The 23,294-nt window shown below is 42.5% G+C and overlaps 2 long non-coding RNA genes across 4 annotated transcripts in view; both read left to right on the forward strand.

Moving 5' to 3' along the window:
- LOC142829601 (uncharacterized) overlaps positions 1-23,294 on the forward strand; it is a 251,947-nt gene that overhangs the window by 82,406 nt on the left and 146,247 nt on the right. The gene's annotated exons all lie outside the window — the stretch shown is intronic.
- Positions 207-22,063, forward strand: LOC142829602 (uncharacterized). The gene is made up of 3 exons (XR_012904167.1): positions 207-382; positions 10,463-10,531; positions 21,793-22,063. It is a non-coding gene; the product is annotated as an uncharacterized LOC142829602 (long non-coding RNA).

A 23,294-nucleotide genomic window follows, 5' to 3' on the forward strand; every position in this document is an offset into this window, starting at 1 on the left:
GAACTCTGTCAGGAGATGGTGCAAAAGCCCAAACTGTAACATGGTTCCAATAAGAACAAAATGAGTTCAAGAAGGGTAGGTCCATCAATGGCTACTAGCTGGAATAGTGTCCTTAACTTCTATTTGCCAGAATGGGTAACAGAATGGATCATGATGATTGCCTCTCCTATTTATTCCTCCTGTAGCACGTGGAATTGGCCACTGTTGGAAGAAGGATACTGGGTTAGAAGGACCTTTGGTCTGATCCAGTATGGCCATTCTGATGATCTTATATAGAGTTGAAATGTGTCTGCCCCCTTGCTGTAACCCACTAGACTCCACTTCCCTTCCAGAGATGAGAGAGCACCCAGGAGTCCGGATCTGGTGTCTCTCTCTCCACAGAGTAAGTAACAAAGTAAGAATGTACATTAAAATTTTAAGGCTAACCAGTATCCCTTAAGGACTTGTTACAAGATGTCAGAATATGTTAGCATTAGAGATGAGGGGGTCTATTTATTTAATTGTCTGTCTTGTATATAGGCATTAGATACAGTGCTCTTGTCAGCTAATTACTAAGGGTATGTCTACATTAGCTCGTTAATTCGAGCAAGGTAGGCAAATCAGGCAACCGGAGTTGCAAAGAAGCCTTGGATTTAAATATCCCAGGCTTTATTTGCATGTTCCTGTCCGGTCGCCATGTTGAAATTTCACTAGCCCGAAGTAACTGCCGCGCGGCTACATGTGGCAGTGAAACGGTAATTCAAACTAAGCCCTCAGTTCAAATTACCGTTTCACTGCTGCGTATAGGCGCTCCGCAGTTACTTTGGGCTAGTGAAATTTCAAAATGGCAACCGGACGGGAACATGCAAATAAAGCCCGGGATATTTAAATCCAGGGCTTCATTTGCAACTCTGGTTGCCTGATTTGTCTACCTAGCTAGAACTAACAAGCTAGTGTAGACATACCCTAAGTTATCTGCCAAATTTTAGTTTTCCAGTGTCTAGCCACTACATAGAGATAATACATGGGTGGAGTGGATGGGGTTGGTTTCTCCTTCTTATTTAGTGCTTGGCTTGTACTGAGCATGCTCAGTAACACTGCTGAAGCCTCTGTCCTCAGTCCACTCCTACATCACGGCATGCACAGGTCTCACCCCCACCAAAATCTGAAATGGTGCCCCTGCCCCTATTCCCACTCATGCACACATCTTCCCATCCAGACCTTCACTCCTGCACTCTACCTCCTAGCCAGACCCCACATCCCCAGCCCTTCCTGCACCCATTTCGTCATCGTGGGTTGTCTGGTGGACTGTGGAAAGATCTGTGTTGAGTGGGGTGGGCCGTAGGCCAAAAAGTTTGAGAATCGTGACTTTATGTCCATCACTACCACCCTCCCACACTTCCGCCCCAGCAGGGTTTGGAGCGGAGCCCTGCATAGGCTTGAGAAGCAGCAGTGTGGGAAGTGCTGCAGTTTCCCCAGATTTTCCATGTCGTTTCCTCCCTCCCAGAGGATGGGCTCCACTGCTGGCTCCACTGGCCCTGTGTCCTGGCCTTTGGGCAGGCCCTCTGGGGTACCATTGGCCTTGCTGGCTTCAGCACCCCTTGGGGTCTTGCTGCTTGCCATCCCCACAGGCTCTTCAGCCTGCTGTCCATGGGGTCCAGGCCACCAGTCCTGGAGGCTGGACTGCCGCTCTGGGTGCTGCTGCCAGCCTAGGCCCCTACAGTGGCTTCCAGCTCTTGCTGTGTTAGTGGCAATGCCATTCAGTCTGAGAGAGTTGGCAATTCTAGGTGTGACCCAGGCCTGAGGCAGTAAGGGATATGAAAAGGTTTTTGGGAGGTGCAGCTCAACTCACCCACCCTAAAAAAAGTCCCAGTGTTACTGTGCAGATGCCAACAGCAGCTACTTCTCTGGGGGTATGTCTACACTGCCACCCTAGTTCGAACTAGGGTGGCTAATGTAGGCATTCAAACTTGCAAATGAAGCCTGGGATTTAAATGTCCCAAGCTTCATTTGCATGTCTCAGGCGGGCACCATTTTTAAATGCCCGTAGTTCGAACTACCTGCCCGCGGATACACGCGGCATGGACTAGGTAGTTTGAATTAAAGCTCCTAATTCGAACTACCATTATTCCCCCGTAAGGAGCTTTAATGGTAGTTCGAATTAGGAGCTTTAATTCGAACTACCTAGTCCATGCCACATGTAGCACGGTAATTCGAATTACGGGCATTTAAAAATGGCACCCGCTCGGGGAACATGCAAATGAAGCCCGGGATATTTAAATCCCAGGCTTCATTTGCAAGTTTGAATGCCTACATTAGCCACCCTAGTTCAAACTAGGGCGGCAGTGTAGACATACCCCCAGTGGGAGTGGAAGAGATCAGGCAAAGTGGGGATCAGCCCTCTCCACTTGGAGGAAGAAGAAATTATTAAGGCAGGGAAGCGATGCTTTAGGGAACATCTAGACAGTGGCGCTATTTCGGGATACCACAAGTATCCGGAAATAGCAACGCCGCATCTTTAAATGCTCCCGCGATTCCCCGAAATAGCAAGCACTCTATTCTGGCATCTCTGTAACCCTCGTTCTACAAGGGTTAAGGGATTTTTTGGAACAGTGCCTTATTTTGAAATTTGGCGCTGCCTACACAGTGCCAAATTTCAAAATAAGCTCCTTTGGCCTAGACTTGGAATAAGCTACGCAATATGCATTGCACAAATTGCATAGCTTATTCCAACAGGAGGGTGCTGTTTAGACGCACCCTATATAGAGTGGAACTTACAAACAGGCAGAGAAAGGAATAGCTTTCAGTAGGGAGAGGTTGGGCTTTAGGAACAGAGATGGTGATGGGAGGGGAATGGTGCTCTGAGGAGCTGTTAGAAACTGGTGCAAGTACAAAATTCTGAACTACAGAAATAGCTTGCTTGCAAAAACTGAATTCCTTTCATTAGTGAGCTAAGGAAAGCCCATAGCAATTAACTTGCTCCAAATGCGTTGACTGTATGTTTTTGCTTCATAAACATAAGGAGGTAGTATAAGTGACATATATTTAGAGAAAGCAGTTTAAGTATAAAAGTAGCTTGCAGTACATTTCCCCCCCCCCCCCCCCCCGGAGCCACTCCTGCAAGGAAGAACCCCCAAGACCTTTAGACCTACATATATAAATGTTTTGGTCTTGATCATGAGAGCCCTCAAAGGGATCAGCCCAGGTTACCTGAGGGATTTCTTCATCACTATGACAGCTACATTCCACTTGAACAAAGGACCTGAGAACAAAGACATTTCAAGAGTTAAACTCATGTCTGTAGGAGACAGAGCAACTCATTGCTAGATGGAATTCGTCATCATGAGCCCTGCACTGTCGGAGCAAAATATAAATCCCACTTCCTTGGCCTACCCTTCCCACAGTATTGCCAACAAAAACTATCCCATTGCAGCTAGGTTTTCTATACCACTGATCCCCAAAGAAAGTTTCTAGCAGTAATCCTGTCACCATTTGGATTCAGATTTAGTTTGATCAAGGCTAACCACAATGTGCTCTTCACCGTACTCTCACTGTGCTAATATGGATGGGATTCTCTGGAATAACAGCCCTAGTCAGAGGCACAACAAGCTGTTCTGAGTCATGCAAGATATGACTTTGGGCCCCCCCTTATCTGGCTGCTCACCTCTGGAGCATTACTGCTTAGCTAACATTAATTATTTTACCCCATCTTCTCAGTGTATTAAAGATTAAATAATTTGCATAGTTTTACCTGTGCCTAATATTTCTCAGGAGATGAAAGTAATTTAGGATTCTTACAGGTACTGTTGTATTGCACCCTGAGGGGGGTGCTTAGGACAGAGGGTTGGGGAAGTGTGATATGACAGTACTTGTAAGAAGTGTAAGTGTGTGGTGGAGTGGAGGGGGGCTCAGGGCAAAGGGGATGTGGGGTTCAGGACAGGAAGATTGGGGGGTTCAGGAATAAGGGCTGGGGCTGACGCAAAGCTGGCCCAAGGTATGGGCCAACCGGGCTACCGCCCGGGGCGCCCCATTGTAGGGGGTGCCGCGTGGGGCTGCCAGGCCAGGTGGGGACGGGGCTGCGTATGCACTGTGCAACTGGGGGCGGGGAGTGCTGTGTGCCCGAGGGTGGGGCTGTGCATACCCGGGGGTGGGGCTGCGCTGTGTGCCCGGGGGTGGGGCCCAGGGCACACATATGACTCGGGCTGGCCCTGAGCTGAGGACTTAGGGCAGGGGGAATGTGAGGGATGCAAGGATCGGGGCTAGGAGCTGGGAATGGGGGCTCAGGGCAGGGAGCATATGGGGTTGCAGGAATCATGGTAGAAGGATGGAGTGTGAAGGTCAGGGCAGGGGTTGAGGGTGTGAGGGATTTCTGGGCAGGGGCGTTTGGGGTGTTCAGGAATAGGAACTGGGGGGCTCAGGGCAGAGGAGGGAGGGGATCAGAACAGGAGTGAGGGGTTGGGAATGAGGGCAGGGAAATTATTATTATTTTTTTTTTTTGTATTGCACAGCTTCCATAGGAGGAAAGATTTTTTAAAAGACTGGGATTGTTCATTTAAAAAAAAAAAAGACAACTAAGAGATGATATGATAGAGGTCTATAAAGTCATGAATGGTATGGAGAAAGTGAATAGGGAAGTACTATTTACCCCTTCACATAACACATGAACCAATATATTTGAAAAAGTGGAACAATATCTAAAATTTAATTTCAATTGGTGTTCTATTTTTAACTTGAAGTTACTTGTGATTTAAAATTAATTATGATTAATCAGTTTTAATTGCATTGTTAATCACATGAGTTAACTGTGTTTAACCGACAGCTCTCATTGGCTGAGAAAGTTATTAAGGTTACAAAGTTGGGTGCTGAAAAGTTAGTAGATACCACAGTTGAGGTTGATCATGCAATCCTATTTAGTGAACAACATCTAAACCATGCTGTATATGTGGCCTTAACTAAATCAGTACTTGGTCAACTGCATTAACCACCTTTATTAGTTTTAAGCAGGATCTGGATTCAGAGCCTTCGTCATTCTAGTACAGACTCTTACCACTTGAGTTAATGTAGCTAGCTGGCAGTTAGCAGTGTTTCGTATGTGGACCTGCCATGGGGTGAGAGGATGTGTAACTCACTGGAACAGAGAAACCAATTTCTCAGGCAACATATTCAAATATGTAGATTTGGGAGGCCCTGCATGAAGTTTAGCCTGCACTTTAATCTTGGAATAATTTTCAGCTCAGGTAGGTGTATGCATACTAGTTTTAATTGAATTAGAATTCTAAAAGTAGACATGTAGCTGTCACGGAACACTAGGAATTTACTTAGGCTGGCTAGTCCCTCCACCCATCTGTGCCACAGCAGTGACACTGCTGTTCTGAATGCACTAGCTTGATCAAAGGTATGGCATACATCTACCCAAGCTAGAAATTATATCTCCCCCTCAAAGCGTAATTGTACCCTAAGAACCAGTGTGGTTAAGGCTTATCTTCACTGCAACAGTGAGTTGGTTAGCACATTCAAGTTCCTTCACTCAAGGTATCCTAATGAAGCCTATGATTATCTTGTATGGAAAGGGACTGAGAGTAACCACACTGCAAAACAAAATTTGAGCTACAGCAAGTGATTTGATTAGCAGCACAGTCTGAGAGGATTAGCAGCTGATGCATCCCCACTGCATTACTATCTTAGCTTGAGCATCCGCAGTGCACAAGTTTTAACCCTCCCCCCCGCCCTTCCCCACACACACACCATCCATAGGTGCTGGAAATAAGGGCATGGGGGATGCTGCTGCGCCCCATAGCTTGCTGTGATTTCCATTATATACAGGATTTACAGTTTGGTTAAATGGCTGTCAGCATCAGAGCCTTCCCATCCATAGGATGGTTTAGGGAAGCCACCTGGATCCCTGTGCTTTTGGGGAGGCTTGCAGGGTGGCCTGAGGACTATTAAGGGGGCTGGGACTGGCACCAGGGGTCAGATCCACCCCCTTACTCACCAGTGGCAGCAGGAGCCATAGGAAGTGGCCCCAGCCTGCTCTGCCATCTCCCATCCAGGATGATCTGCTTTTGCCATGGCAATGGGAAGCAGAGTGCCACAGCTCCAGCCCACTCCACTCCCACAAGCCACACTGCTAGGAGCTGGTAGAGCGGAGCAGACTGTGGCCGGGTTCCTCCGCTTCCCACCACTTTAGTGAGTGTAGTGTGTGGGGGTCTGATCAGTGTTCCTTCTAAGCTAAAGGGGAGTACAGCTTCACAGGTGATTAATCAGTCCCAACCAATCAGAGGCTCAGGGTTCCCTGCACAGAGCTGACTGACTGGGCAGGGCTGATTAATCACCTGTGAAGCTGTACGCCCCCTTTATAAAAATTGTTTGATCATCCCTGCGTCCATCCCACCCACTGATGGGCCAACTAGCTTGGGTTTAAAGCACTGTTGGAGCTAGAGATTTGTGTATATGGATGTAGTTGGGCTGATACAAAACTCAAGTTATTGCTTGAGCTAGAAAAGTAGTGAAGACAAATATTAAGTAGCTGACATAACATATGATGTAACATGGAGTCTAACATATTAGAATCAATCTAGGTAGAATGGCTGAGTTGAGTCATATCTACCTAACTTGTATAAGACTATTAAAAATGATGATGTCCAGAGTAATCTTCCAAAACATTTTTGTTTTAATTCTTATATGGCCCTTTATAGTTTAATATAGGAAAATGACACCTCTGATAACTTGTATGATCCTCCCATTGTTGAGCTGTGCTAGTGTCAGGCATCTATCCAGGAATTTAAAGCAGTTCAGTGGCTCATGATTTTGTCTCCTTTCAAGTATAGTCTTTCATAATGGAAGTGACTTATTTATTCATTGACTTTTTCCCAAACAACTAATTTTTGCCCTTCATGTCAAGCTCCAAAGATCCCCTACTTAGCCACCCCCACTTGTATAGTCTGTCAGTAACGAAGCTGATGCCAAAGTTATTTTATTTAGTATGTTTCAGAGAGGCATCTAATCAAAGTGATTTGTAGACATGCTGGTTGGGGCTGGATTCCAACTGGTGTCCCAATGATAAAAGCCTGCTGATTAATCCCAGGGCTTCATTTACCTGAGATTTGCTGTTTGTATTGAATAAATAAAACAATATCCATTTCATTATCAGCTGCATGAAAAGGTTTGCATACTTGAAAATGTACCTGTCAAATATTCCACTCTCATATATTTTTCTTCCCAACTGAGATCATTAGTAGTAGTTTTGGTGTTCCAGAGGTGTTCTCTAATGAGTAAATGATTTAATGAACTAGGCACTAGTGAACTCTGTTTTTTTTTAAATCAGGTTAGACAGGATTATATGTCTGTCTAGAAATAATTTGTACTGCATGGTGAGCATATCAAGTCGTCACTAAGGAATGGCTGCCAAATGAAAAGCAGTCTCTGTGGAGGCCTTGAATCTATGAGATATAGTATGTGACCAGCAGCACAAGCTACTCTTCAGTGTCTGTGTGTTTGTGTTTAGTATGCAGACTATTTGTTTTTTTAAAGAGAGACACTTGCAATCGTCTAGGTTTTGTTAGCAAATGGAAATAAGCAAAAAAATTTAGATATAGTTTAAATGGATGGTTTCTCATGACTTTGTGTGTGTGGTGTTTTGCTTTTTTACAATCTACTTTCTTCATAGTTAAGGCTGAGAAATCACTTATTCATAATGTAGGCTTCTCTCACCCCACCACCCGGACCACCAGGGTTGTTGTTGTTGCTGCTGAACATAGAAACAAGTTGTTGTGGCTGAGGTCACTTTTTAGTCTCAAGAGAAACTTACTGGCTAGCCCACTTTCAGAAATAGTTGTCACCCCAGTCTCCAACTCAATAGATGGAGGTGCAAGTTCTTTGTAAATCTGGTCCTAGGGGGTCTTAAGTGGAGTAACTTAAATTTTAAGAAATCAAGAGGACACTTTTGAAAAGTTTGATCCTGTACTGCCAGTAGAGGGTTAATTCAGAGTTGTTGGGTTATTTCTTTTACTTTCACTGTTTCCTGTAGCTTGGGAAGCAGGTAACATATTTTTCAAATTTAGCAGCAGTGATGCCAATGATAACGCATCCTTTTGGAAAAGGTAATAAATATTTTGCTGCCAATTTAGCTTTATTTGTTTTTTGTCTTATGATTTTGGTATGATCGGTACAAAACGTATTTCATGATGTAGGCAGAGGAATCTTCTATTCGGTATACAGATCTACAAAGTATTACAAAATTTTTACTTTAGTTAATGATTGCTACTAGGAAAGTGCTTTCGTACTTGTCAGTCAATTGACTTGCACACACATTTTTCTTGACTTGGCTTGGTAGTTGTCTAATTTTTTCCTAGAGATCTTTGAGTACTTCTGTTCCACCAGGTTAATGCTCTCAGCTAAGCAACATAATAACCTTGGAAGTTGAAAGAGGAAAGTTTCTGGCTCCCACACCAAATAGATTCTCCATACAACTGAGGCACAGTTTCAAAAAGATGCTCTGCAAGTGTCTCGTATCTTTTTCAAAAGATTAAAATATCTGCTTTCCTCTTTTACAAGGAACATTTAAAAAACTTGGTTATAGCTTCCATCAGTAAAATAATACTTGAAACTTATCAAATACCTAAGGATTCAGGATCACAAAACACTTATCATTAGACACTTATGAAAACTAATACTTATTTTAGGTGCCCATGTAGGTTGAGAAAATATTGAACAACCACCCTCTGAAAACTGGACTCCTTTTAAAGTATCTAAATGTGGTCACCCCAAAATGAAGATACCTTAAATCACAAGCTATATTAAAAAATTATACTGTTAAGTTTTGCAACATTCATGTGAGCTAATTTAGCATTAGTATCCCCATTGCAGAGATGAAGAAATTGAAACACAGGGTGTATATTGACCTTAGTTAAACAGGAAGTCTATAACAGATTCAAAACAAAGCCCATCTCCAGCTCCTACCTAAATGCTTAACTAGAGCTGTTCAGGGACTGGAATTTCTGTTTTATGTGAAATTTTACAATTTCTAAATATGTTTTTGTTTTAAATTGGAATAAAATGACAATTTCAAACTTCCCTGCAAAATAATTTTTTCAAAGAGTTGCTTTGGTTCATTTGCATCAATGTTAGTGATTGATAGTATTTGCAGTAATTCTGACTTTTTAGTTTGTATTAAGAACATAAGAATGGCCATACTGGATCAGATTAAAGGTCCATCTAGCCCAGTATCCTGTCTTCCAACAGTGGCCAATACCAGACGCACCACAGGGAGTGAACAGAAAAGGTAATCAAGTAATCCCTCTCCTGTCATCCATTTCCAGGCCCTGACAAACAGGCTAGGGACACCATTCCTACCCATTCTGGCTATAATAGCAAATTTCAAAACAAGGTAATTTTGAAACAAAAAAAAATCAGAACATTTAATTCTAATTGCGATAGCTTTTTGCTATTTTTCCCAAATGGAATTTTTTTGGAATTGATATGTTCCTTTTGAATGTGTTGATTTCAACAAACTAGCTGTGGGGGAGGGAAGAGAGGAGAGCCTGGCATCACAGAGGTTAAACAAAGCCTTCTGGCCCAGCTAGCCCCGCTCTGCTTTACCTGTAGCCAATTCCAGGCCTGGAGGGAGGATACAAAGAAGAAGACTGGCTCTGTTGGGGGCTGACCAGCAAGAATACAGGAGTGTGGTTCTGCTGTCTGTAAGACAGGAACCAAAGCCTGCGCACTTGGACAGCCACAGGAGCAAGTGAAGCCTCCAACCCCGCTCCTTCGGACAAAGGGGGAAACCTGCTAGAACCCTAGCTAAGGGAAAAATCTGGGCTTGAGTTTCTAGCTGGGGCATCAGTGGCAGAGTTCTGCACCCTTCTACTGCTGGCTAATTCTGGGACCTAACCACTAGGCCACCCCGCTGCCAGGGAGACCTGGCCACACTGGCATTTTCCAATGAGAAAATATTCATCTGGAAATGTTTTGACTAGCTTTAACCACAAGATCGTCTTTCCTCCTCTTACTATCATCTTAATGTACCAGATGCTTGAAATCCACATAGATTTTGCTGCTTCTGAACCCAAGAAGAGCAGCTATTGGTCCTTTGGGATTATAAATTAAAAATCTTTGGTTGGATAAGTAAGTGACATCCCAGTTTATTGTCAGCACTATGAGTCAATTGTCAGTGAGAGAAAAACATTTCTTATAGATGACATTCATTACTCTAGGCAATGTTTTTTTAAGACTTACATTAAATCTGCTGCTATATTTAGTCTCTTCAAAATTGGTCTTTTTTTATAAAAAAAGACATATTTTGTACTCTTAATATGTTTGAGATTATGTAGTAACTATAAAAAAGTCAATCAGTAAAGAACTCTAAAGATAAATCGGAGAAGTTTTAAATCAATTCACCAAAATTGAGCTTCTGTGTACCTTATTTGCTAACCAGATTGTTGTTTTTTCAAAATCAAAAAGAATGTGTTCCAATGTCTCCTTTTAGCTGCTTTGATGATCCTCTCCAGTGTTGCTTTATGCAAACCCCAGCACAGCCAAACAGACTTCCCTGAGGGTGAGTGACAGTATATGCTTTCAAGGTATGCTAAATGAGAAATGTGCAATTGAAGCAAAGCAGTCACAAATTTGAATGAAGGACTGAAACTGTTGAAGCTGCATCTGTTGATAGAAAATAGATGTGCCAGTTGCTATTTACCTACCAAAATTAGCTCTCCGTGATCCACTTTATTAAATGGGACAGAAACATGTTCACAAATTTTCTCAAGAGGTTCAAAAACTGTGCTCTCACATTTCAGAGTAAAACATGGTTCTTTTCCATGTCATTTGCATTTTGCCTGCTGCTGGTATTGCTGATGATGACAGCAAGATATAGATTTGTGTGATGGAGTATACAAACCCCACACTGAACAACTGCCCCGTCACATCTGTGAAACAGGCACAGGTTGGAGGAGTTTGGAACGAAAGCAAAACAGATCATTTGTGGGCAGACTGGGGAAGGAGAACAGGACTTCTTTCCTCTGGTGTTGGTCTGACGGCAGGCAGGGACTTCTCTAGTGACCATGGCTTGAAGGTGTCTCCCTGAGGGGAGGGAGGGCCTGATCCTGAGACATTCTGTAAGAGTGGCATTCCCCACTCCTCTACTAAGACTCTTACCAACCGTTTCTTTTAATCTCCTTTTGATTTTTTCTTTATGGACTAGTCTGGAGAGGCCCATGATTAAATCAGAGGAAGAAGCAGGCTACTGCACAGGTCAGGAGTGAGCAATATGCCAGAGTCAGTTCACCAGGGTTAGCCCCTATCAGGCTGCTGCTTTCGCTTCCACAGCTACGGCTGCTTGAAGCTCCCATTGGCTGTGGATTGCCGTTCTCAGCCAATGAGAGCTGTGGGTGTTACCTGCACAAATTTCTCTATCCCTTCCACACTTTAGGGACACACACCTTTACTCAGTTCCTAGGGCTCAAGGTACATTTAATTTAAACACCCACTCTTACCCAATTCCTAGGGCTCAGGGTGTAACTTCCAGCAGGTTTGCAGGATCTTTTGCCACTGAAAGAGCCTTACACAGTAATATTCTTCTTCTCTATTTAATGACAATTCCCAAGCAAACAGAATACACATACAAAGCATACAGTATCAGAGGGGTAGCCATGTTCGTCTGAATTTGCAAAAACAATGAGGAGTCTTGTGGCACCTTATACACTAACAGATTTATTGGAGCATGAGCTTTCATGACAAAGTGGGTCTTTGTCCACAAAAGCTTATGCTCCAATAAATCTGTTAGTCTATAAGGTCACAGGACTCCTCGTTGCTAAAGCATACAGTGCCATACTCACTGATCCTGATAAAGGCGGGCAAACTTCCCCTGTTGGCCAAGCAAAGTCAATCTCTCTGGATCTTAGCTGATGCACCTCACGGCCATGCAGAGAACGCTGTGTCTTGGAGATGAGTTCTTTCAGGTCTTCCGTACTCCTCCTTGGTGTTCCTTTCTTTCCCTTTCCCTCTTCTTGCTGGTCTCCTTCTTGGACCCCAGTTTATATAGTGAAACCTGAGTCCTGCTTAGCTATAGCTTAATCAATTACTTTAGTATAATTTTACTAACCAATCATAACATACTGTAACAATTACCTAACCAATCATACCCACCACCTTGGTTGATTTACAATTAGCAAAACTAATTATCCAGCAGACAGAAACAGTTTGGCTACGTCTAAACTACACCCCTCTCTCGGCAGAGGGATATAAATTAGACATATAGAAAGTCTAATTTAAATATCCTACACTTCATTTGCATAATGGTGGCTGCTGCTTTTATTCGAAACGGGGCTTTTTGAAAAAAAAAAGGCAGTTTAGACAGGGCATTTTTGACAGAAATGCCCCATTTCGAAAGATCCTTTACTCATTTTTTAAGGACTAAAGGATCTTTTGAAATGGGGCATTTCTGTCAAAAATGCCCCATCTAAACTGCCGTTTTTTTCGAAAAGCCCCATTTTGGTAAAAAAGCAGCAGCCGCCATTATGCAAATGAAGCATGGGATATTTAAATCCTGGCTTCATTTGCACTTTCGATGCATCTAATTTACATCCCTCTGCCAACAGAGGGGTGTAGTTTAGACGTAGCCCTACAAACCAGATAGAGATAACACAGACAAACAATAGGATAGTGAAGCAAAATGCAGGACAATGTAGCACTTTAAAGACTAACAAGATGGTTTATTAGATGATGAGCTTTCGTGGGCCAGACCCACTTCCTCAGATCAAATAGTGGAAGAAAGTAGTCACAACCATATATACCAAAGGATACAAATTAAAAAAAATGAACAAATATGAAAAGGACAAATCACATTGCAGAACAGGAGGGGGATGCGGGGAGGGGGAGGAAGGAAGGTAAGTGTCTGTGAATTGATATTAGAGGTAGGGAGAGTGGGATGTTTGTGAGTTAATGGTATTAGAGGTGATAATTGGGGAAACTATCTTGGTAATGGGTGAGAGAGTTCAAATGTTTGTTGAGTCCTTTTTGGAAAGTGTCGAATTTTAACATGAATGACAGTTCAGAGGATTCCCTTTCAAGTGCAGATGTAAAAGGTCTTTATAGCAGAATGCAAGTGGTTAAGTCATTGAGAGTGTCCTTTCTGGTTAAAATGGCAAGAAACTGTTTTCTCTTTGAGATCTTGTCTGATATCTGTTTTGTGGGCATTAATCCTTTGGCGAAGTGTCTGAGATGTTTGTCCAATGTACATAGCAGACGGACACTTTCGGCATATGATAGCATAGATTATATTTCTGGATGCGCAGGAATGTGTGTTCTTGATCTTATAACTCACTTGGTTAGGTCCAATAATGGTATCAGCAGAATGAATATGTGGACAAAGCTGGCAACGGGGTTTGTTGCAAGGGAAGGTACCAGGGTTGGTATTAGTGTGGTATGTCCTGTGGTGGTTGGTAAGAATCATCTTGAGGTTAGGTGGTTGTCTATAGGAGACTATGGGTCTGTCTCCCAGAGCCTCTTGGAGTATGGTATCCTGTTCCAATATAGGCTGTAGTTTATTGATAATGTGTTGGACAGGTTTAAGTTGGGGGTTGTAGGTGATGACAAGTGGTGTTCTATTGTTGGTTTTCTTGGGTCAGTCTTGAGGTAGATGGTTTCTAGGTATTCGTCTGGCTCTTTCAATTTGCTTTTTTATTTCTCTGGGTGGGTAGTTGAGGTTTATAAATGCTTGGTAGAGATCCTGAAGCTTCTGGTCTCTGTCAGTGGGATTAGAGCAGATGCGGTTGTATCGAAGGGCTTGGCTATAGACGATGGATCGTGTTGTGTGTTCTGGATGGGAGCTGGAAGCATGTAGGTAACTGTATGAGTCGGTGGGTTTTCTGTAGAGAGTGGTGTCTAATTTTCCATTGTTGATTTGTACGGTGGTGTCCAGGAAGTGGATCTCTTGTGTAGAATGGTCCAGGCTGAGGTTGATGGTGGGGTGTAGGTTGTTGAAATCTCTGTGGAATATCTCCAGTGTTTCTTGGCCATGCGTCCAGATCATAAAGATGTCATCGATGTACCCTAGGTAGAGGAGGGATGAAAGGGGACGGGAGTTGAGGAAACGTTGTTCTAGGTCAGCCATAAAGATGTTAGCATACTGTGGGGCCATGCGTGTACCCATGGCTGTGCCGCTGATCTGGAGGTATAAGTTGTTCTCAAACTGGAAATAATTGTGGGTGAGAACAAAGTTACATAGGTCTGCTATCAGGTTGGCAGTAGTGTCCTCTGGGATAGTGTTTCTAATTGCTTGTAATCTGTCTTCATGTGGGATGTTGGTATATAGAGCTTCTACATCCATGGTGGCAAGGATGGTATTATTGGGGAGGTTATCTATGTTTTGTAGTTTCCTTAGGAAGTCAGTAGTGTCTCGGAGATAGCTGGGGGTATTGGTTACGAAGGGTTTGAGAAGAGTGTCTACATAGCTGGATAGACCAGTAGTGAGCGTGCCAATACCAGAGATGATGGGACGTCCGGGGTGCCCAGGTTTATGGATCTTGGGAAGTAGATAGAACAATCCTGGTCAGGGGTCAGAAGGTGATTGTGTGGATTTGTTCCCGAGTAGCTGTGGGGAGGCTTTTAAGGAGACAGTGTAGTTTCTTTTGGTATTCCAAGGTGGGATCAGAGGGGAGAGGTTTGTAAAATGTGGTGTTCGAGAGTTGTCTGGTTGCCTCCTGGTTATAGTCGGCCTTATTCATAATGACCACAGTACCCCCTTTGTCAGCTGGTTTGATTACAATGTCCAGGTTGTTTTTGAGACTCTGGATGGCATGGTGTTCAGCGCGGCTAAGATTGTGTGTCGCTTGTTGTCGTTTGCGAATAATGTCAGTCTGTGCGTTGTTGCGGAAGCTGTGTATATAGAAATCCAGATTGTAATTCCGACCGTCAGGGGGAGTCCATATAGAATTATTTTTCCTTTGGTGTTGATAGGGGGGATCTGGTAGGTCAGATTGATGTTCAGTGGTGGTTTGGAAATATTCTCGGAGACGGAGGTGGCGAAAAAAAGCCTCAAGGTCACCACAAAATTGTATCCAGTTTGTGGGGGACATGGGGCAGAAAGAGAGACCCCGGGACAAGACAGACTCTTCTGCTGGATTGAGTTTGTAGCTGGAGAGGTTAACAATATTATCCGGTGGGTTGAGGCAGTTGCTGTTGTAGCCAGTGGTATGGAGCAGGTTAGAAAATTTATTGTCTTTTCTTTGTTGTAGGGAATAGAAGTGTGTGTAGTAGATTTCTTGTCTGGTGGAACAAAAGTCTTGCAAGGTGTCAGTCTGTGTGGATGTTTGTCTTGAGATGAGATGATCTAAGTTAGAAATGTCATTCTTGATGGTTTTCTGTTTCTTGTATAAAATACTTATCAGGTGGTTTCTTAATTTCTTGGATAGTGTGAGGCAGAGTCTTTCACTGTAGTCAGTGCAGTGAGGAAAGTGAGGACAATAATCATAGAATGAGGAGTCCCCGTCCTCAAGTATTGATGAGCAGTTTCTTGCCAGATGAAATGCTGTTAACTAAGTTTTCTCTACCCATCTTGAGATCTATTTCTTTATCTGGTGACAGTGGATGCCATTATGACAAGGTCGCCTTCTCACAGCCTAGTGTGACACCATTTTAATGCAATTTAGATGGAATACGATGAGTGTGTGACTCCAAGCTTTACAGCTAATGGCTGCTGCTCTTCAGTCTGGTTGCAGAAGGCAGCTTTCGTTTAGGCCTTCCAATATGACTGCCAAAAAACCATATTGTTACATGGGAAGTAGCCAAGAAGAGTGATCCATGGCCATTGGGAGCTTCAAGTGGCCATACCTGTGGAGGCACAGGTAAATAAAGTTGTGGCAGCCAGCCAGGGGCTACCCCTGGTGAACTGCATCTGACACACAAGCCAGTTATTGCCCACCGCTGGGCAGTATAGGTAGAACTGACCAAGGACCAGCAACTGAAGAGAAGGGACTGGCTCATTAAAGGGACTTTTGAGTTGCTGGACTTATGAACCTGAATGAAAAGGACACTTCCCAGCTTACCTGGGGGTGGGTTGTTTGCTCATTTTTTATGTTTGTGGCTGTGGTGTTTTCCTAAGTTAATGCAGAGTTACTTCTCTCATTTCATTAAGTGTTTTGGATACACTCAGACTCTGTGCTTGCAAGAGGGGAAATATTTCCTTTTAGAGGCATCCAAGGGGTGATGTGTAATTGTCCCAAGTCCCCAGGTGGGTGCTCGGGCCAATTTTGCATTGTGTTGTTGAAAAGGGACCTCTAGAAACTGAACCAGGCCCTTACTGCTGCCCACTTTGACTGGCAGAAGGATTATACTTGTACTCAGTCCCATACTCTTGCTTTACTCTTTGCAGTCAAGAGGGCATTGATAAGACCTTCACAACAAGAAACTCTCCAGCCAGAACATCTCATAGTGGGACATGTACAATACACCGCAGAGCCACCTTTCATTCGTTAACCACATAGGTCTCACGTTCACACTCTCTGGTGGAACATAGTTACCTCGGAATAAAATGGGCCTCAAAGGTTACTTTCTAGTCCAAATTGGACCCATTTCTGGGGAACCCTCATTACTTGTTGCCGCAAGGAGACTCAGGTGGCTTCACACTCACAAGCTTCATTGATATTTATTCTATTGGAGGGAAATTAGTGTTTATTATTAATACAGCACTGTAAATGTACAGGTGCTCTACAGTTGGTAAACTGAGCCAAACTAATCCCATCTCAAAGATCTTACAGTCTGTTTGTGGGGGGGAGAGTGCAGTGCAATGCATACTCATGGGGCCAGTGGCGGCAAAGTACAGTTTGTGTTGGGGAGGTAAAGTTCAATTTTAGGCTAGGATAGAGGTTAACAACACAGTTTCCTTACAGCCCCTAATCTAGTTCGAGTTGACATAGCAGTGGCAGCCCTTCTGCACCAGGGGTGTGGGTGTGTGGGCATAGGGCTTAGGTCCCACTTGCACGTGGATTGAATGCCCCCATCACCTCTAATAGTGACCTTTTTTGGCCTATATGGAGGACCGGTTCTGCAGGATGTAGAGTGTGCACAGCATAGCTCCTCTACCTGTGGTCTTCCCATGAAACTCTGCTATGGGGCCTCAAAGGTGCCGAGAGCCTGATGCTGGATGCTTTCCATCATGGGCAGCTTCTACCTCCATGAGCATTTGGTGGAATGGATAAAGGGGGCAGCCTGATTTTTTTCAGAAGCTTTTTTTAAGAAACGAAAGCTGAAATTTCAAGGTTTTTTTCCAGGTATCTGTCTCAGTTTAAGACCAATGGGCAAACTTCCCGGAGCTTTGAGGGTTTGTGGACTGTGAACTACTCAGTGGTTCACAAAACTATTTCAAATTGGCAAACATACTTTCCCATGTGTCATTTAAAACTGATTATATTGTTTTTCTGAGAAGCCCGTGTTACAGATAGAAAAACAACCCTAGTATTTTTCAAACGTGAATGCCTAAAGTTAAGCACCTACAAATCCAGATCAATCACTGAAATAAAAATGTGTTGCTTTTCAAAAGTACTGAGGTGCTCAGATAATATGATGATGGCAGTGGCACCAATTATAGGGAGGAAGGCTTCCCTCCCGCAGGTTTTCTCACTTGCTTAAAGTACCATAGACTCTGATGCCAGCAGGGTTGGAACATGAATCAATTGTTTTTGAGTCATGGTCCTGTACTAAATCAATACACTTCTGTTGGAAGGCTCTGGAGCATTGCTCAGGCTGCATTGTTGTAGTGCCTCTGAAATTTGATGCAGCTGCTCCTCCATGCAGATGGAGGGGTGACTAGGCCAAATTTCATTAAGTGGCATTGTTACCTCTCTCACCGGGTCACAACACTGCTCAAATTTGGCCTGGATACCTCTCCATCAAGACAGAGGGGTGGCTGGGTCAAATAGTGTTGTGACTTGGTACATGAGAAGCCTGTTCTGTACATTGGCACACAGAGTAGTCTGCTAACCTCAGCTCATGCACTTTGTGAGTAAGAGAGAGGGGAGACTCCCAGGCCAACCGAGTTCTGGTGTCTCAGTTGGTGGAGGATAAATGTTTTGGCCACTGAATTCATTTTCTAATTAGAATTTTCCTCCAGCTTGCTGTATTTGTTTTCTTACTCAGTCTACGTTTTACTTTCTCATCCTTTTACATTGGACTTATTTTCTCTGCTCTTTTTAATCACTGTTTCTGACTAGGAAATACAGTAATTCAACAACATTGAAGTTGAAGTCATACTTCTAAACTTAGCAAGAATCACTACACCTTAGCTCACTTCAAGTAATCTGAATCTTGCTAAGTTTAGAAGTGTGCACTGACAGCAAATAACTGAGCAGTACACAGGTATGAGATCTGTATTTGGTATTGTGGGTGAGATTACATTCATAACGACTCCTCACACACAATCAATATGTGTTTATCAGCCTGGGATACCCAGAGCTGTGGTGTGTGAACCTGTCACCCACAATCCCAAACAGTTATTTGCTGAGTGTTTAAACTGATCTCAGAGAAGTACCTGGCCAGGCATTAAACACAGTGAAGACATTTCATTATGGACTGCTTGTCTATATACATCTGGAATGCCAGGCTTGTTGCCTCCTTTTTAAGGGGCAGAAAAGTGATTTTTCTTAGAAGAGAAATAATTTTGCAAAGGAGGAATTGGCTTCAATCTGCAAAAGTGGTTCATGACTATATCAGCCTGCTTCAAGGCTAGCTGTGAATGGACCAGGGCAGAGATACAACAGAGTCCAACATAATGCTCCATGATAAGCAAATGACAGAGGGTACGTCTATACTGCACAGCTATTTCAAAATAAGCTATTCTGGAATAGTTATTCTGAAATAGCACGTCCACATTGCAGGGAAGCCTCAAATGAGTCTGAGGCAGGCTTTCTGAATGTGGACATGCTGTCTGGATTTAGAGCCCCAGCAGGCACTGGGGAGGAATAATTTAGAATGATTCTGGTAAGGGGCTATTATAAATAGTAGCAGTGGAGCGTCTACACATGCCTTACTTCAAAATAGCTATTTCGGAATAGACATTATTCCTCGTAGAATGAGGTTTGCAGCTTTTGGAATAAGCCATCTGTTATTTCAAAATTATTTCGAAATAACGGAATAGCTGTGTAGACACTCGCATTGTTATTTTGAAATAATGCTAGTTATCTTGAAATAATGGTTCAGTGTAGATGTATCCAGAATGACTAAATCCAATGTTCAAAAATCAGAGGACAAACCAAAATAATACTGTTTATTATAACACCATCCCTATTCGATAAATCATATGCTGAAAGGAGCGGTAAACATACCTGTCTTGGAGCATCTAATTTCGGTGACTATGGTCAACCCAGCCATCCTTCCTTTGTGTTTACCATGTCCCAACAATTCACTCTGTTAATTTTTATCTTTGGCAGTATTCTGTTGTCAAGAAGAACTTCTAATGAGGCCAGTAGCCTTTTATATACTGACAAATCCTTTTCTCTCATCATGAGACCTACAGTCTTGATTACAGGTTACCTAGACTATCTAGAACTTTAGAATGAATGTCATTCTATACATTCAAAGATATGATTAATTGCTTGAAGGTTTGTTTTCTTGAAACAGAGTTGCCATACTGTCTAACCATAGAGGTTTTCCTGATTAGCTCTGTACTGATGAGACAGTTAAATTCCTTACATTCAATTGTCCCAGTAAACAATGGATTGAGGTTAGCAGGATGAAATAGCAAGCATATGCTTGCTTTAGAATTTTGAGCATAAATAACATGGGCACTGTTCTTCTTCCTTGCTGGTTTCCTGCACAGACTCATTGTTTCAAGAGAGCTTTATTCTATCCCCTGGAATAGTGCTCAAACATGTTCATTCTAAGCACAAAAATATTGTCAAAACAAATGTGGCAAAGCCTCAGTTGGAGAACAGCTGTGGAATGCCTTTGTCACATGCTGTTGCTGCAGCCTGGGAGATGGTGCATTGCCCTCTCTTTCTGTCACTAAAGATAAAAGCAGTAGGTCTGAGGAACAGGTGTGCCATCTTGGCATGGCAAGAGATGGTCCTGTGGAATAAGCAGAGTGGAGACCCAGGAGATGTGGATGATATGCCTGTCTTTGCAACAAGCTGCTTATGTGGCTTTGAGCAAGACTCAGTCTGTTTGGGCCTCACTTTCCCCATTTGTAAACTGGAGTTTATAGTATTACCTATTTTTTAGAGATGTTTCAAGATTTAATTATTCAAAGCTTGTAAATAAATTAGCTATCTACAGATGGAAGGTGAAGTCTAAAATATTAATTTACAAGCACTAGAAAAGATTTTTTTTTACCAGGGTAAGCTGTTACAAAATAACGGACATTAAAATGTAAAAAAGAGAGGATGTTATTAGGAACTTAGAGTATGTCTGCACTGCAACACTATTTTGAAATAGCTAGCACTATTCTGAAATAACTTAGTTCATGTCTACACAGCAGGCAGTTATTTTGAAATAGTGTGAAAATACTGTCAAGCTGGAGGACTTCTTTCTTCGACTCTTGAAACCCTCATTCTACAAGGAATAAGGGAAGTCAGAGGAAGAGTGCTCTATTTAAAAATAAGTGCTGTGTGGACACTCCCTATTTCGAAATAAGATATGCAATTGACATAGCTCACTTTGTGTAACTTATTTCATGTCCTTAGACATAGTCTTGCTAAACACTCATGTCTCTTCTAGAACAATGGTTTTCAACCTTTTTTCATTTGTGGACTCATAAAAAATGTTGAATGGAGTTGCAGACTGCTTTAGAAATCTTAGACATATGTCTGTGGATCCCCAGAAGTCTGTCTGCAGACTCCAAGTTGAAAACCTCTTCTCTAGAAGTTTTCAACCAGATAAGGCAATAAAAAGGAACAATCTGACAGACCTCTCGCATAAAATACATTTAACATGGCAATGTAAATCATTGTTGAAAGCCTATCAGCTCTGATCATCTAAATCAGATATCTGTAAAAGAGTGGGCCCTGATTTTTCTATGTAAAATTAGCATGTCATTGTTACACTGAAAAACACTTGTGTGTGATATTCGTTTTTGTAAGCCTTTTCTATTGATACTGTAGAAGATATCAATTACATCTTGTTTTAATTAAATAGATAATTAACACACCCATTACTTCTATTTTTCTCTCATGACTCTGACAGTACTAGGAAATTTATGGAAGTCAGGATCAGGTTATATGTGATGCCCCTTCATCCAATCTAAATCACAAGAGGCATTTTTCACAAATATTGACAAATAAGAGATTAGATTCTCTTCCTGAGATCTATTCTTCAGGCACTAGAACTTGTGTGGGTGCCTGAATTGGTTTGGCAGCACAATGGAAGCCTGTTTCCTTGCCAACCAGGAGCGATGAACCCAGTGTTTAAACATAATGTTTCTGAAACTAAACAAAATCCAAATGGAAAATTTTGCATTTGATGACATGACACCCCAAATGTGTTTGAACTGTAAGCCACGGTTTCCTCCTAGCCACGTGGACTCTTGAAATATTTGTTGGATGTTTTTATTTTGATCGTTTATTTTGCAGAATGAGGAGGAAGAAAAGGAAGTCTCATGGCTAAAAATCTAACCTAAGGTCAAGCAGTCTGGGTTTTGTTCCCAGCCTTGTCCTGGACTTTCTGTAGTATTACACAAATCACATGATGTCTCTCTGCCCCAGTTTTGCCCATATATAATTGCAAGGGGAAAAGAAGAAAATAAATGTATGCATGTTTGTAAAGCACTTCACAGACATTCTCAGATGGAAGGTGTTATAGGAATGTAAAATATTATTTATTTTGTTACAGTTAAAGATTCACCTGATTTTATAGCTGCATTGACCAAGTCACAGAAGAACATGAAGTGAGTAGTCAGAGTAAATAACTCAGTGATTGCAATTTGAATCCATGATACTTCTATCATTTCCACTTTATTGTACCAATTAAAACACATTTCCTCATCAGATGTATTAATTTTTAAATACACAGACAATGTGAAAGCAAGCAAATCTGGTATTCTGACTTCAAAAACTGGTTCCAGAGCTCCCAAAACAGCCACACATAATTCCAGTTCATTTAGCAGCCTTGTGAGTATCTTAATGAAGTCAAAGGGGAGGGGGGATTTATTCCCACTGAGTTAATAAATACGAAGTCAGTGTTTGATGATTCTTATGAAATCCCCAGTTGCCTCGTAACATTAATGATAGATCTGATTAAATTGCAACAATTAGTATTACATTAGTATTATTGCAAAAGAATGATTAAGCCTAAATGATGAGGAAGATTCTAAGGGTGGGAGCCACAAAGGTACTTAGGTGCCTAACTCGTATTTTTAGAGAGGACTGTGATCTATAAAAGTCCAGCATGACGATTGCCCAGATCAATAGACACCTACACACAGCACCTGAGTTTTTGCCTCTGTCTATGCAAGCTGATGTGTCTCTCTAGGAGCCCAGGCATTTATCTCCTTCCTAAGCTTGTGCACTGCTGCCTGACTTGCTAGGCTCCTGGGCAAGATGGAAGGACTGCTCCACACTTCTGGAAGAGACAGGGCCTCAGGTGGAAGGGGCAGGGCTAGGGCAACCAGCCCCCATCATTACTTAGACTGTGCTGTGCCTCTCCCACAGCACAGACTACAACCCTTTTTCGAGAAAGGGATGTAAATTAGGCACATCTATATTGCAAATGAAGCCAGGATTTGAATTTCCTGCACTTCATTTGCATAATGGCGGCCGCCACTTTTTTCTAAACGGGATTTTTTTCGGAAAAAAGGGCAGTTTAGACAAGGATCTTTCGAAAATAAAACCCTTTTTAGAAAGATCCTGTACTCCTCAAAAATTAGGTTTACAGGATCTTTTGAAAAAGGTTTTTATTTTTGAAAGATCCCCATCTAACCGGCATTTTTTTCGAAAAAGCCCCATTTTGAAAAAAACCCAGCAGCTGCTATTATGCAAATGAAGTGCAGGAAACTCAAATCCCAGCTTCATTTGCACTATCAACGTGCCTAATTTACATCCCTTTCTCGAAAAAGGGATGTAGTCTAGACACACCCAAAGAAGACATAGAAAAACAACCTACGCGCCCCCAGAAAGAAATCTTGCCTTTGTTAACTGACTTAGGCTTATAGTGATGGAGCTATTGAGCTAAAAATAAGTGTAGCTGTTCCTACCCAAGCTCGGATTCTTTCCCATCTTCGGATTTTGGAATGACAGCTCCAGCTTAAGCCCAAACATCTATCCTGCTGGTTTTATCCCTGCAGCACAATCCCTGTGAGCCTGAATCAAATGAGCCAGGTTTTGAAACTCACTGCC

The sequence above is a fragment of the Pelodiscus sinensis genome, chromosome 5 (genome assembly GCF_049634645.1).
Source record: "Pelodiscus sinensis isolate JC-2024 chromosome 5, ASM4963464v1, whole genome shotgun sequence".
In the NCBI taxonomy this organism is placed as follows: Eukaryota; Metazoa; Chordata; order Testudines; family Trionychidae; genus Pelodiscus; species Pelodiscus sinensis.